This window comes from Trichechus manatus, unplaced genomic scaffold (assembly GCF_000243295.1).
Source record: "Trichechus manatus latirostris isolate Lorelei unplaced genomic scaffold, TriManLat1.0 scaffold00004, whole genome shotgun sequence".
Taxonomy (NCBI): domain Eukaryota; kingdom Metazoa; phylum Chordata; class Mammalia; order Sirenia; family Trichechidae; genus Trichechus; species Trichechus manatus.
The window spans coordinates 26,432,344-26,448,230 of NW_004443940.1; the positions used below are offsets into that span (position 1 = coordinate 26,432,344).

The window sequence follows — 15,887 nt, forward strand, 5'->3', positions numbered from 1 at the left end:
TCCCTGGCTACTCTTCCACCGTGTCCACACTTCCCACCTGGAAGGCTGGCCACTTACTCAAGACCAAACTTTTCTATCACGATGCCCTTTTCCCAGGCGTGGGACTCAGACTCTTCTCTCTCCTGCAATGTTTAACAGGGCACACTATGTCCTTACAGAAGTGTTAGCTTCATACAGAAGACCTGGCGTTTTCAGTGTTGGGAGTCACCATTAACTACCTTACTTTCGTATCTCCTCTTTGGAGGGAATACGAAATGTTTAAACCTCCCTCCCTCCCTCCCCTGGAGTGTTGGGGCTTGGACCTTCACCTAGTTCCCTCCCGAATGGAACAAAGAAGTCGGCATTATCAATTCTTTTTGGCCATCTGCTGGTTTCATTTACTGACAGAGACGGGTCTAGAGAGTGAAGGAGGAAAAACCCCACCACGCAACTAGCTCCAGACACAGGCTTCCTGCCTTCACAAGACCTAGAAAAGTGGCCTCATTCCGTCTCCTTCCGCCTGCCATTGCATCTCAAGCGTTTGCCTGCCTTCGCGTTCCCAGGGGACGGGAGCTGAGTCTCCCGTGTGGGCAGATTCCTGGATCTCCAACCTGGTTCAGGTCCTGGGTGGCCAGCAGCCGGCGGTTCCGCGGAACTCGCCCGACACTCGCCCCCCTTGTAAGCGGACACCGGGGGCGAAACTCCCCATAATCACCAATGCGCTGAGAGACCCAGAAGGAAAAAGAAAGAGAAAAACCCAAAGCAAACAAAGAGTCGTGATCAATGAGGCGGCTGCAGCCCCGGAAGGCGGTGGCGTGGTGAGAAGGAGGGGCGAGCGACTGGAGGTCCGGCTCCTGCCCGACCCGAGGCGAGCTCCGAGGTCGTGGCGCTCGCGGCGCCCACGCTCGCCCCGCGCGGCGCTGAGTGCCAGCTGCGGCGAGCCGCGAGCGGCGGGCGGCTCCGAGGCGTCTGTGTCCTTATATGGTAAAATGATACGGTGGGGGTTTCTCTAGGGCTGGGAAGCAGGGCTGGTCTCCGCACGAGCCCGGCTGCGAAGCCGAGTCCAGGAGCCGCCGCCGCAGACGGCAGCCTCCGGGTACCGCGTCGCCACCGCGCCACCCTCGCCGCCCCGGGCCGTCCCGGTCGGCCCCGTCCAGGAGACTCCGGCCCGCCGCGGTTCGGTGAGTATCCGCTCTCGACCCAGTCCAACCCCAGAGGGAGTACAAAGGGCCTTTTAATAACAAAGGCAAGGAAAGGAAAGAAGAGGGGAGCTGAGCAATTGCGGGGAGAACTCCGGGTGGGGCAGGGGGCGCTGGGAGGCGGGAGGGGACCCGCCACTCCCATACCTGGAGGGACGATCTTTATCGGGGTCCTCGAGAGGCGAGTCACCCACCGGGTGGCGAGGAGGGTCTGTGCTACCCTCCGAGCTCTGGCTAACGCAGGCAGCGGGTCCGAACCGGCCTGGCTGCGGCGAGGTGGCTGTCGCGGTCTCCTGCCCTTCCTGGGGCGCGGGCCCCACGCACGCGGCATTTGCCCTGGCAAGTTCGCCGCGGTCCATTTGCGCGGGGACGTCAGGCATTTTTCTCTAATAGAAAAAAGTGGGGCTGGCAGAGTGGCCTCGCGCTTTGGCGCATGTGGCAATTAAAACACGGAACCGCCAGGTTTAAAAGAATAATCTTAGCTTATTTAAAACGAAAATAATAATAACAACCAATTTTTCTTGAATAGCGTTCGTGGGATATCTTATTAGTGCTGAAATTGTGGGAAGAAGATGTTAAATGTTTCTGCTTTTAATGAAGAATCGATCATATATTTACTTAAAAATCCTCATTTGGGTCTTAATTCTAAGTAACCTAACCCAGGTTAGATGAAATGTATATACAAAGCTGCTTTCCATGGTGTGGACACTCCCTGGCAGTTATTTTGGAAGGGAATAAGTCACACTTTAGGGTTGTAATCGAGAGAACTGGGTTCAAAACACAGAGCCAAATAGGTCTCATTTCTTTGGTGCCAGCTCTACTTATGTGTGTTTGATAATAATATGTTGTTATAGTGGGTAGTGTGGAGGTGATTTAGACCAAAAACATTTGAGGCAAGTCTTAGAAATACAGCAATTTCTAGTCTGAGGATTAAACTTTTAGAAAACCAAACTTTATGAAGCAAATTTTATTATGCATTTATATAAAATTTTTTCATGTATTTTTCTGATTTAACTCAACCCCAGAATGTTTTTAATTGTGGTAAAATTATGCACAACAAAACATACACCAATTCAACAACTTCTCCTTATGTAATTCAGTGATATTGATTATATTCTTCATGTTGTGCGACCATCCTTGATACCCTTTTCCAAATCATTCCACCACCATTAATGTAAGCTCAATGTCCCCTAAACAAAAACTCCCTCTTCCCTGTCCCTCCTGCCCCTGGGAACCTCTAGTAATTATTGGTTTCTGTACGTTTGCCTATTTCATATAAGTGACATCATACAATATTTGTCCTTTTGCAACGGACTCATTTCACTCAGCATGATGTTTTCAGGGTTCATCCATGTTGTGACATGTATTAGGACTTCGTTTCTCTTCATGGCTGAGTAATAGTTCATTGCATGTATGTACCACATTTTGTTTATCCGTTCATCTGCTGATGGGCATTTTGGTGGTTTCCACCTTTTGGCAATTGTGAATAGTGCTGTAGTGAACACTGGTGTACATGTATCTGTTCTGCTTTCACGTTTTTTGAGTATATACTTAAGAGTAGAATTGCTGGATCATAGGGTAGTTTTATGTTCCACTTTTTGAGGATCCGCCAAACTTTTCCACAGTGGCTATGCCAGTTTACATTCCTACCAGCAATGGATGAGGGTTCCTGTTTCTCCACAACCTTCCCAACATCTATCGTTTACCATTTTTTTTCATCATTTCCCTTCTAATGCGGGTAAGATGGTATTTCATTGTGGTTTTGATTGACATTTCCCTAATGGCTAATGAGTTGAGCGTCTTCTGGTGTTTGTTGGCTATTTGAATATCCTATTTGGTGAAATGTCTGTACAAGTCCTTTGCCTGTTTTTCGATCGGATTGATTCTTTGTCTTTTTGTTGTTAAGGTGTACTAGTATTTTATATTTTCTGGATATTAGACCCTAATTGGATATATGGTTCCTCAAAATTTTCTCCTCGTCTGGAGGTTGTCTTTTCACTTTTTGATGAAGTCCTTTGACAAACAAATGTATTTCATGTTCACGAGGCCCCATTGAGTTAGTTTCTCTTTTGCTGCTTGTGCTTTTGTTGTATGAAAAGCGCGTCACTAAAAGCTAGGCCCCACAGCGTCGCCCTGTCAACCCAAACTTTGAAAGATTATCAGTTACTATATGGAATTAGGTTTCCACGGTGTTTATTGTCCTGTTGTGCTTTAAAATGTGTTTACACAGCAGCATATTAATCAGGGCTAACATTGAGCTCACTGTGAACCACGCATTGTTCTAAGCCCTTAAGTTCACAGTCTCATTTAATGCTCACAGATACTCCATAAAGCAAGTATGATAGGCTGGTGGACACACATGGACTCGGAGCTGGGCTGCCTGTGTCTGGCCATGAGCTGTGTAACCTTGGCCAGGTTACCTAATCTCTTGGTGTCTCAGTTTCCTCAACTGGAAAGCAGGGATAATAATGGTGCCTTCCTTGCGGGGTTGTTATAAAGCCTGCATATCGTAAACTGTATACATATTTGATATCCTCATTTTCAAAGATAAAGAGAATGAAGCCCAGAGAAGTTAAAGTGACTTGCTGAAGGTTACCCAGCCTATAAATGGTGGTACCAGTATCTGACCCCAGATAGCTTAACTAAACAGCCAGGATTCTTAACCACTAAATTCTACTGGGAGCCCTGGTGTGAAATGGTTAAGAGCTGGGATGCTAATCATAAAGTCGGCAGTTCGAATCCACCAGCCTCTCCTTGGAAACCCTATGGGGCAGTTCTGCTCTGTCATATAGGGTCGCTATGAGTTGGAACCGACTCAACCACACATAACAGCAACAACAAACTCTACTAGGGGCACACCTGTGTATTTCAGCGATGCTTTATGCTTCATTCTTTGGCCCAAGATTGCTTGCTAAACAACACTCAGGACTGAAAGAAATCTAAACTGAAGACAGAAACACAAAGTAGGATACTGCCAATTATTAGACTAGACCCCAGGAGCCCTGAGTTCTACTCGGGCCCTGCCTCTGTGGCTTGGGCTGCAGTGAGTGGCTGGAGCAGGTAAACCTCTCTGACTCAATGCCATGAGATACAAAGTTCCTTGAACTTGGGTGAACGAAAGCATTCTATTGGATATTTCCTGTGTTGTTTTATCATGACAATTTTATCAAAGCCACGTTTATCAAGTGCCCCATTTCACATGGCATTATACTGACAGGTCACTTCCTTAAGATTATCATCTTGAACAAAATCCATGGGCTTTCTCTAATGACCGAGAGCCTGGTCTTTCAGGAAACTGGCTAGCATTGTGACCGTGGGGTGAGTCTAATGAATTTTCTCTGTCCTGAGTTGTAGGTGTCAATTTTAGCCCCCCAGTGCCATTTGCATAAACATTCCCTCCACCAGTTCTCATTTTCCCTTTTTTGGATTCCAGTTTTTAGGATTTTTTTTGGATACCTTGCTACTGGCAGTATTGGTTTTTCTTTCGCTGTAAACTGTGGCTCCCAGCTTATAGATCTACTGAAAGATTCAGGGAAGCATCAGCTCTCTCCATCCACAGTACAGTTCTCGTGGGTAGTTCTCACACTTAGTCTGAATTTTAATGGCATGTGTCTTCAGTCTGGTCCTTAGTCTTTGTCGTCCGTCTCTCTCTAGCCCTGGTTTAGTCCGTGACTTTCCTTTAAGCACGTAGGACAAAGTGAGGAAATGGTGCCTCTGCTGATGAGACAGGTGGCTGCTGTTTTTAATGGGCAGATGGGATTAATAGCAAAGAGCATCCTTCAATCCAAAAATACTTAGTTTGTCAGTCAAAAATAAAAATGTCTCTCAATGTTTGATCATAAAACTTTTGGAGCAAATAAGAATTAGCCAGTCAGTGAACGAAGTAAGAAGATGCGCAAGTCTGTAATAACAGACTCGTACTACTGGAGAACCTGGGTGGTGTAAATGGTTAATGTGCCAAGCTGCTAACCGAAAGGTGGGCAGTTTGAGTCCACCCTGAGGTGTCTCAAGGAAGAAAGGCCTGGTGATCTACTTCTGAAAAACCAGCCATTGAAAAACCCTATGGAGCACAGTTCTACTCTGACACACATGGAGTCACTATGAGTTGGAGTTGACTTGACAGTTTAAGTCAATGTACTAAAGAAACACCAAGAAAAATCATCATGAAGAAGCAGGGTTGACCCGAAAGTGGAGAGGCCCCCAGACTTTCATGGAAGTTGACGGCCACCGGAGGAAAAGGCCAGTCAAGAGGTCATGAGGATGGAACACCAGGCAAATGGAGAGTGAACAAACTGCCTTCTGTCCATCAGAGGAGACTTTTGAAAGAGAGAGCTGTTTTTGGTTTTGTAGGTGGAGAAACAGAAAGCTTGAGATGAGTAACTTTCCCACCTTCCTGGGAAGGCAAGGTGGCCCTCCCGGGTGGAGTCTTTCTCCATTCCCACACTGGAGTGATTTATGAAGCTGAGGCATCCCACCATTCCAACCTGTATAATTAGGGTTGTCTTGCATTGACTAAGCTGACATGTTTTGAGATTAAATTGCAAGATGATATCTTAAAGGCGATTTAAATTTTTTGGAGATAGAACTACTCCTTCAGAGACTGCGTATTTTATCTTAATATGCCAGAGCCTAATACTGTACATGAAAAATGTTGTGTGCCGTCGAGTCAATTCCAGTTCGTAGTGACCCTACAGGACAGAGTAGAACTGCCTCATACTGTTTCCTAGGCTGAAATCTTTACAGCAGGGAGCAGGTCTCTGGGTCTTTCCTCTCACAGAGTTGCTGGTGGGTTCAAACTGCCGGCCTTTGGGTTAGCTTAACCAAGTGCTTAACCATTGTGCCACCAGGGCTCCTACATGGAAAATAGTAGTTACTAAATACATTCCTATTGAATGGATTAAAAAGTCTCCAGGACACCAAAATGTGCCTTACTATTCCTTTATTAATGGTCTTTAGGTCAAAAATTTGACATTTAATTGTTTTCCCATTTCTTTACGTTAGGTATTGAGTAGTCAAAGGATAATTAAGAAGATAGCATTCAAGCATTGCCTTGCACAGAACATTTCTTGCAACTATCAGAAATTAATATTTCAAAAATTTTTTGGAAGTTACCAGTTTACATACCAAATTGTATTATATCCTTGTCCCCTGCATATAAAAAAACCAAAACCCACTGCCAACAAGTCGATTCTGACTCATAGCGACTTCATAGCATTTCCGAAGCTGTCAGCTCTACAGAAGCAGACTGCCACATCTTTCTCCCACAGAGCCCTGCTGGTGGTCTCGAACCGCCAGCCTTTTGGTTAGCAGTCGATTGCTTTAACTGCTGTGCCACCAGGGCCCCTGTATATAGATATACTCAATAAATTCTCATTAAATTAACCCATAAACATATTGTATAGTGGTAGGCGTAGTCAATTTTGCACCTTGCCAACAATTTAAAAAATCGGTTTCAAATTGATCCAAAATATATTATTTAGAATTTATATGTATATATAAAAGTAATAAACATTTTTGAAACTAACAACCCTCTCCCTTACCAGAATTTTTCTTTCTAAAAGAAACATTTCATCTAGACTGATGAAAAGGGTGTCCAGAGTGAGCTGTGTTCGTCTGTCGATACTTCTACCCATAAGAAGACAAACTGGTACAGAGGACTCTCCAACCAGATTTCCCCGTGTGAGGGTTCTGTGCCTTTGGGTAGAAGATCTTTGATATATAGGCAGGCTGGGTCTGCATAGGACATCTGGGAACTTTTGCTGATATGTGGATCCTTTGTGAGGGGATCTGGCGTGTTCTTCCCAGAGCTGGTTGGGAGAGTCTCCTGGCTGGCTTTTGGGTCTTAACCCAGACAAGCTCCCATCCTTGGACTGTGCAGCTGTGTATTCATAAGGGTTTAGAGTTCAAACACAGTAAGAAAATTCTACCCACTGTGGAAACAGCAGTGTAACTGGCAGGGGGGAAGGAGAGCCGTAATGAAGCCCAGGATCTGTAACATTAGAAGTTTTAATGCATCAGATGCCAAACCAGATTTCATTTTGGGTTTGCTTTGCGAAATGGATTGTTCACATAAAACGTTCCTCATTGACATGATTTTCTCATCCACATGTTCGTATTCTGGGTTATTTGCATTCATCCATCCTTTGTTCATTCATTCTGCAAGTATAGATGAAGCACCTACACTGCCACCTGCAGGCAGGGCAGCACGCACCTGGTGCCCACCTTGGCAGAGCTTTCAGTTTGGCGGAAACACAGACAATCACACTATGATGTTGGGGCAGGAGCGCATTGCACTGTAAACATATTCTAGAAAAGGCCCAACGCACAGCAGACCACTTTTCCTAATTCTCCGCCAGAAGCTTTGACTGATGGTCGCCAAGCAATGCAGGGACTTTTAAAGATCGGCATGACTTTGGGGAGGGGCCGATGTCCTGAAGCTGCCTGTGCGGGTGTTGCCAGAAAGGCTTGGGGACAATCTTAGATTTTCTTCGGGAAACGACTGAGTAAGTGCAGTCTCACAAAGCGGAGTGTAGGGAAACACTTAGGGGTCTGGAGGGGGAGGAGAAAATGGCACTTTTGGGGGTGAGGTCAAAGTGGGAAGTGAAATAAAGTGAGCATTGTAAAAGGGTGCTTGATGGATACTTTTGCAAACCCTAAATCTGGCCTCGCAGGACTTGCATGTCCCATCAGGCCTCCCACTCGGCAAGGATGGCCCAACCTCCTGAAGCTCGAAGCTGAGCCAGCAGAGGCCGTCTGCCTCGCCAGCCTCCTCCCTGGATGCTCTGGAAATCTTGCTGCTAGAAAACTGAGCTTCCTGCCTCCAAATGCCCTTCCCTCTCTTGCACCTCATGTACCCGCCTCCTCCTTTCTCCCACTGATCGCTACCTCTCTCTTCTGCCCTTGACTCTCTTTTAATTTTCCTCCTCCCTTTTTTCTTACTTCTCTTCTCTCTTTCCTGCGCTAACACCCCCCCCTCAACCTTTGTTTCACAGGTTTTAAACATGAAAAGATACAAGTCAACCACAGTTACAAGCCTGTGTTGTTGTTGGTTGCTGTGGAGTTGGTTTCGACTCACGGCAACGCCATGTGTGCAGAGTAGAGCTGCTCCACAGGGTTTTCAAGGCTGTGACCTTTCAGAAGATCACCAGGCCTGTCTTCCGAGGCATCTCTGGGTGGGTTCGAACCGCCAGCCTTTTAGCTCGTAGTTGGGCGCTTAACCCTTTGGGCCGCCCAGGGACCTCTTTTATAAGCCCGTAGGCTATTATTATTTTTAGTAGCTGAGCCCTGTGCATCTGTTGGGCTCCAAACCTTTATTCTTACGCATGAGGAAGAGCTGGGCTGATGGAAAACTCGAGAGCAAAGACCTCTCCAGGCTGTCCCCAGGTCTGGGGAGCTGCAGCTGGTTCGTGCCTCACCCAATGCAGTGACCTGGCCCAGAGCCAAGCCTGGAGCCTGAGATCCAGAAAGGAAGAAGAAAGACTAGCTTTTACCAGAGCCGAGGGCAGAATGATGTCAGAGGATGATTTAACCCTGGTGAGGGATAAGAACTCCAGGACGCTGTAATTTGGATTTGAGTCTGTGGTCACACCTTGTGTTTAGGTGTCTCTGCATGCCGTTGTGTAATTCTTTCCTCATTCCTGTGTACCACGAACGGACAGAGATTTTATATAAGCTCTCATGGGGGATACTGAGGTTCAGACAGGGTAAGCGAACTTTATACAATTCAGATTTAAAAAACCCTTTCAGCACCAAAATGTCTAATTTTCATTTGAAGAAACTATTCAGAAGTGGACTGTGGCACCCTGGGAATTTTTTAAAAGCTGTCTCTCAGTTTGGTCCCCCTCAACCTTATATAGCTATCATGGATTGAATTGTGTCCCCCCAAAATGTGTGTCAACTTGGCTAGGCCGTGATTCCCAGTATTGTGTGACTGTCCACCATTTTGTCATTCGATGTGATTTTCCTGTGTGTTGTAAATCCTACCTCTGTTAGCGAGGCAGGATTAGAGGCAGTTAGGTTAATGAGGCAGGACTCCAAGATTAGATTGTGTTTTAAACCAATCTCTTTTGAGCTGTAAAAAAGAAGCAGCAGAAAGTGGCGGGAGGGGAGGGGAGACCTCGTCACCATCAAGAAAGAAGTGCCAGGAGCAGTGAGTCCTTTGGACCTGGGTTCTCTGTGCCGAGAAGCTCCCAGACCAGGAAGACTGACAACAGAGACCTTCCCCCAGAGCTGACAGAGAGAGAAAGCCTTCCTCTGGAGCTGGCACCCTGAATTTGGACTTCTAGCCTCCTAGACTGTGAGAGAATAAATTTCTCTTTATTAAAGCCATCCACTTGTGGTACTTCTGTTCTAGCAGCACTAGATAACCAAGGCAATAGCAAAGTCAGGCTTTCACGCAGTAAACATTTAATGGGGCCTTCCTGTCTCCCACGGCAGCCCCAGGTGTGTCAGAGTAGAACTGCGCTCCGTATTGTTTTCAGTGGCTGTAATCTTACGGCAAGGAACCCTGACTGGCACAAATGGTTTGCTGTCAACTACAAACCTAAAAGTTGCCGGTTTGACCCAGCTGCACCGCAGAAGAAAGGCCTGGTAATCTGCATCCATAAAAATTACAGCCAAGAAAACCCTATGGAGCAGTTCTGCTCTGTAACACATGAGGTCGCCATGAGTCAGTATCAACTCGATGGCTGTCAGTTTGGCTTGGTTTTAATCTTGTCCCTGGGTGGCACGGTTAACCGCTGACTCAGAGCACTTGGCTGCTGACCGCAAGGTCTATGGTTCGAACCCACCAGCTTCTCCGTTCTGCTTCTGTAAAGATTTATAACCTTGAAAACCCTATGGAGGCAGTTCTCTGTACCTTGAGGAGCCCTGGTGGTGCAGTGTTTAAGCACTCAGTGGTTTGAACCCACCAGCTGCTCCATGGGAGAAAGATGTGGCAGGCTACTTCTATAAAAACTTATGGCCTTGGAAGCCCTATGGGGCAGTTCTACTCTGTCCTACAGGGTCTCTATGAGTCAAAATTTGACTCGACAGTAGCGAGTTTTGAAAGAAGCCCTGGTGGCGCAGTGGTTAAGCGCTTGGCTGCTAACCAGAAGGTTGGCAGTTTGAGCCCACCAGCTGCTCCACGGGAGAAAGATGCGACAGTCTGCTTCTGTAAAGATGTACAGCCTTGGAAACCTTGTGGGGCACTTCTCCTCTGTCCAATATGGTCGCTATGAGTTGGAATTGACTGGATGGCAATGGTTTTTTTTTTTTTAGCTAACAGAATAGTTAGCTGTTCAAACCCACCCAGTGGCACTTTGGAAGAAAGGCCCAGCAATCTGCTTCCGAAAGATCATGGCTTTGAAGATGCAATGGGGCACACTTCTACTTTGCAACACATGGGGTCGCCATTCGTTAGAATGGACCCAACAGCAACTGGTTCTGTTTTTGTTTTTTAATCTAACAGAAGTAGATTGTCAGGCCTTTCTTCCGTGGCACCGCTGGGTAGATTCTAACCACCAATCTTTCGGTTAGTAGTAGAATACAATCCCCTTGCACCACCTGGTCACCATGAGTCAAAATACAGCAGTGGGTTTTGTTTCCTATTCCCCTTTAGCACTGTGCAGGTTGCAGGAGATGACATGCTTAAACCTTTTGGCTTCCCATTGCCTGCAGCATAAATCCACATTGAAGAACAAGGTGCACTAGGTCCTCCTTGCCTGGGTCTTTGTTATTTAAGCCCCATCTTTTGCCACTCCTGCCGACTTGGCTCTCGAGTTACTCTCATCTTCATGAATGTCCCCGTTACCCCACACCCATTTTCATTTCTGTGCTTTGCTCACCCTGTCCCTTTGGCCTGTTTTCTCTAGAGCAGTGGTGGTTTGCTGGTAGAATTCTCGCTTTCCATGTGGGAGACCCAGATTCTATTCCCAGCCAGTGCACCTCAAGCACAGCCACCACCCTTCTGTCAGTGGAGGCTTGTGAGTTGTTGGGATGCCAAACAGGCTTCAGCAGAGCTTCCAGACTGAGTCCGACTGAAGAGAAAGGACAGGCAGTCTCCTTCTGAAAATCAGCCAATGGAAACCTTGTGGATCGCAGAGGTCCAGTCTGCAGCCCTTTGTGGGATGGTGCAGGACCGGGCAGTGTTTCATTCTGTTGTGCATGGGGTTGCCACGAGTCGGGGGCCAACTCCAGGACAGCTAACAACCACTCTTTGTCACCACAGGTAATACCTCCAGGAAGCCGGCCCTGCCCTCGCAGGCGGCGTGGCTCAGGGCCTCCTCTAGTGTTCTGTAATACCCTGTGTATTTCTTCATCTCTGTCCTTAGCACAGAGTGGCACAGTGGTTAAGTGTTGGGCTGCCAACCAAAAGGTTGGCTGTGCAGACCCATCAGCTGCTCTGCAGAAGAAACACGGGGCAGTCTGCTTCCCTAAAGATGACAGCCTTGGTAACGCTGTGAGGCCGTTCTGCTCTGTCTTAGGGTCACTGTGAGTCGGAATTGACTCGATGGCAATGAGTGTGGACTTTTTTGTTTTGTTTTTATCCTTCGCCGGTGCTTTATGACGCTGTTTGATAGAGATCTGTTCTCCTCACTAGACGACGGGTTCTTTGAGGGAGGGGCCTATACCTTATTCATCCTTGTACCTCCAGCATTTGGCATAACAGCTGGTACATATTTTTGGCGCCACCAGCATTTCTTGAACAAATGAATAAAACCATTGCCGTCAAGTCGATTCCAACTCATAGCGACCCTGTGAATGAATAATCAGGTATTTTGTAAGATTAAAAAATGCAAAGTTAGAGAGGGTTATGACATAGAACTGTACATAGGATTTTCCCATTATAAAAGGCTTAAGATTGATAGTGTAACTTTACATATACAAATCATTTTTTGTGAAAGAAGATCCTCTATTTGGTAGCATTTAATTAGGGAAGAGTTGGTTTTAAACTCTGAGATAAAAGGGAAGCTGTTAGCTTTTTCCTTAGCTTAGACTACTTATTCTGAGACTTAAGACTTTGTGCTTAATACAGTTATTTGGAAATCCTTAAAGAGGGTCTTCTCAGATAAAGTGCATCCTGCTGTATTGCTGATTTGTGGTGCTGGGTACATCGCATCTGGTGGGTTTCAGCAGAGATACTCTGCTAATCACTAAAACGATAATGACTTCCTAGAGAAGATAAGGAACAAGGTGGGAGAGAGACCCACAGTCTTCAGAAACCGTTCTGTAGAAATGGGCTCTGTCTTAGTCATCTAGTGCTGCTATAACAGAAATACCACAAGCGGATGGCTTTAACAAAGAGAAGTTTATTTTCTCACAGTCCAGTAGGCTACAAGTCCAAGTTCAGGGCGTCAGCTCTAGAGGAACATTTTCTCTGTTGGCTCTGGAGGAAGATCTGTGTCATCAATCTTCCCTTGGTCTGGGAGCTTCTCTGTGAAGAAACCTCAGGTCCAAAGGACACACTCTGCTCCTGGCATTGCTTTCTTGGTGGTATGAGGTCCCCTTGTGTCTCTGTTTGCTTCTCTCTCTTTCATATCTCAAAAGAGATTGGCTTAAGACACTATCCAATCTTTTAGACCTCATCAGTATAACTGTTGCTAATCCATCTTACTAGATCATAGTGATTGAATTTGCAACACAGAAGGAAATCACATCAGATTACAAAATGGTAGACAATTACACAATACTTGGGAATCATGACCCAGCCAAGCTGACAGATATTTTTGGGGGACGCAGTTCAATCCATGAGAGGCTCCATACACTGAGACCAGTGCCACCTCACAGTTCCACCCCCTGAGCTGGTCACGGCCTCTGTACTCTTTCCGGAGTGCCTGGGTAGTGAAAGTGGTTAACACACTTGACTGCTAACCAAAAGGTTTGATGTTCAGATCCACCCAGAGGCACCTTGGAAGAAAGGCCTGGCGATCTACTTCCAAAAACTCAGCCATTGAAAACTCTGTGGAGCACAGTTCTACTCTGACACACAGAGGGGTCGCTATGAGCTGGAATCGACTCCACAGCAACTGATGAATGGTCTTTCTGCTTACAGTCAGTGCCAGTGAGAAGGGCATTTCTCACGAGATGTCCTCCCACAGTGAGCATACATGGGAACCTACTTGTTCTCAAAGTTTATTCACTTAAATTTTTTTGCTGTCCTGTTACTGTTGTTGTTAGGTGCCGTCAAGTCGATTTCGACTCATAGCGACTCTATGGGACAAGGTAGACCTGCCCCCATAGGGTTTCCAAGGAGCGGCTGGTGGATTTGAACTGCCAACCTTTTGGTTAGCCCCTGAGTTGTTAACCACTGCACCACCAGGGCTCCTGGTCCTGTGAAATCAGAGGCTATGGAAACTCATACCAGGTACATGAGCATCATAATCATGACCTTGGAAAAAAAGTTCACCCCTGTAACTGGCTTGCAAACGTAAAAATAGTGTTATATAGAGATTATTGGCAAAGACTGTGGTCCTTTCCTTTCCTAACAGGGTTGGTGCTTGTCTGAACCCACTGGGAACTACCTCTGCCTTTTGATTTAGATTTGGAGCTCATTTTATCTAAGTTAGATGGCTATGTGGGAAAGCTCATGTGAATTCTCTTCTGTCATTAATGTTCCTGGGCTTCAGTTTTTCCATCCATAAAATGAGGTAGTTGTCATAGATAATCTCGGGGTGGCTTCCAGCTTTTAAATTCTACGATTTATAGTCTATCTTCTTTTATTCTTATTTCAAATTCTCAAATCATTACTCTTATATTTGTGTCAACAGAATAGGCAAGAAGCCTCTGGCTTCCACAGCTAAATGGCAGCCTTTACTGGAAAAAATATGTATGTTGGAAGGATAGCTTTCTATTGTGATAAAATAAACAATCATCATTTTCAAGGCCAATAACTGAGAAATTATAGGAAAGTATTAAATCTTTGGCAAGTATAGCTTCTGCAACCCGAGATAGCATCAGTACAAAGGATATTTATACGTTGGTTTCAGAATAATTCAAATGCTCAAGAGCCTCATCTTGTGATATTATCACAAGAATGTCCAGACAGTGTTTTCTTTAACTCCAGGAAGAGCGATTTAGGAGGATGGATCCCGCCACATGTGTCCAGCTGCACATTTAATACTCTTGGAAAAAAATTGTTCTATAAACATAGAAATAACCCAGTATGAATGCTTGAAGGAGGTTCATTTCTTTGCTTATAGTTGTCAGGACCTTGTATACACAAGAGTACAAAATTAATAAACACTATCAAATATGCGGTTAGCATAACTCAAACAGCAGTATTTTATTTGTATCATGTGGTATAATTCTAGTTCACTCAATAAATGGTCTTAAAACAACATGAAAAAAAACCATACCTGTTGCTATTGAGTCAGTTCTGACTCATGGCGACCCCATGTGTTACAGGGTAGAACTGCTCCATAGGATTTTCTTGGCTGTAATCTTTACAGAAGCAGATAGCCAGGCCTTTCTTCCATGGAGCTACTGGGTGGGTTTGAACCGCCAACCTTTAGGTTAAACCAAAAAAACAAACTGGTTGCCGTGAAGTCAATTCCGACTCATAGCGACCCTATAGGACAGAGTAGAACTGCCCCATAGAGTTTCTCAGGAGGAGCTGGTGGATTCGAACTGCCAACCTTTTAGTTAGCTGCTGAGCTCTTAACCACTGCACCACCAGGGCTCCACCTTTAGGTTAGGGAACTTAAATGTTCTAACATGACTGAAAATTGAACAAAGTTTAATTACAGTTTGTGAAACATTGCTCAGCTGCATAGCAAATCCATTTACGTGTTTCACAATGTATAAAACTTCACTTTCAGTAAATTAAATATTGCCACATAAGAAAATAAGCTGTTTTTAATGCCCGGGAGGTATTTCTCCACATCTCGTATTCCCATCATAAACTTTCCCTCTGGAGTAATTACAACGTTTTTGTATAGGAATGATCATATGAGGATGAGGAGAGGTGGAAAGCATCCTCGTCCCCCCCTGCTCCCCGCCCTGTCCCTTTCTGTTCGTGCATGCTGTAGACTCAGCCTGGAAGAATGCAGCAGGACTGGGATGCCTCCACGGCACAGAAAGGCATACTGGTTCCTCTTGGAAAAGCACTGGGTATTGCCTGGAGATGCCATTAACTGAAGTCATTTCGTTTCCAACTGTGATCATCTGAGTTCTTGGGAAGCCAGCCTTTCCCTTTATCCTGCTCTCTGGATACCTGGCCTGCCGAAGAATGATCGTATAACCTGGGAAAAGTGACCTTCCCTGAGGGACATTTGGCAGTTTTTTTCGTGCAGGGGCAGATTATACTTGCCAATGCAATCTCAAGGTCAGGGGTAATGCTATTGGTATCTAATCTCAAATTTACCAACTCGGATATCCCTCCCTTTTGCTGATATGGTTTCTGACTCTTCAAATTGATGAATCATAAAGGGACACTCATGGAAAATCTTTTTATAGAAATGGGAATATTGTTTCTGGTCCCTGCTTTTCTATTTTGGGGGCCTGGAGAAAGGAAAGATTTAAGGTGCTGTCACACTTCTAAAGCACACGGAGGCCAACAGGATAACAACTCTGACTTGAAACTTGTACTCGGATCCAAAACTGAGACAGCTTTATTTGACACTGTCAGCAGTCACTGGGACTTTTAAAGAAGTGGAGCACATTAAAACACAAAACTGCCCCAACTAATAAAAGAAAAGTATCATTGAAAATTACGACTATGTAAAGGGTGAG

The 15,887-nt window shown here is 45.5% G+C and overlaps 1 protein-coding gene across 2 annotated transcripts in view; it reads left to right on the plus strand.

The window, feature by feature from the left end:
• The first annotated feature begins 994 nt into the window (after positions 1-994).
• Positions 995-15,887, plus strand: part of FHL2 (four and a half LIM domains 2) — a 41,218-nt gene continuing 26,325 nt past the window's right edge. The window contains exon 1 of one of the 2 annotated variants that reach the window (XM_023733813.1): positions 995-1,160. The gene's annotated coding sequence lies outside the window, so the exon portion shown is untranslated. Of the gene's footprint in view, positions 1,161-15,343; positions 15,883-15,887 lie in introns of those variants that run through there. The other variant, XM_023733807.1, reaches the window with a different exon arrangement.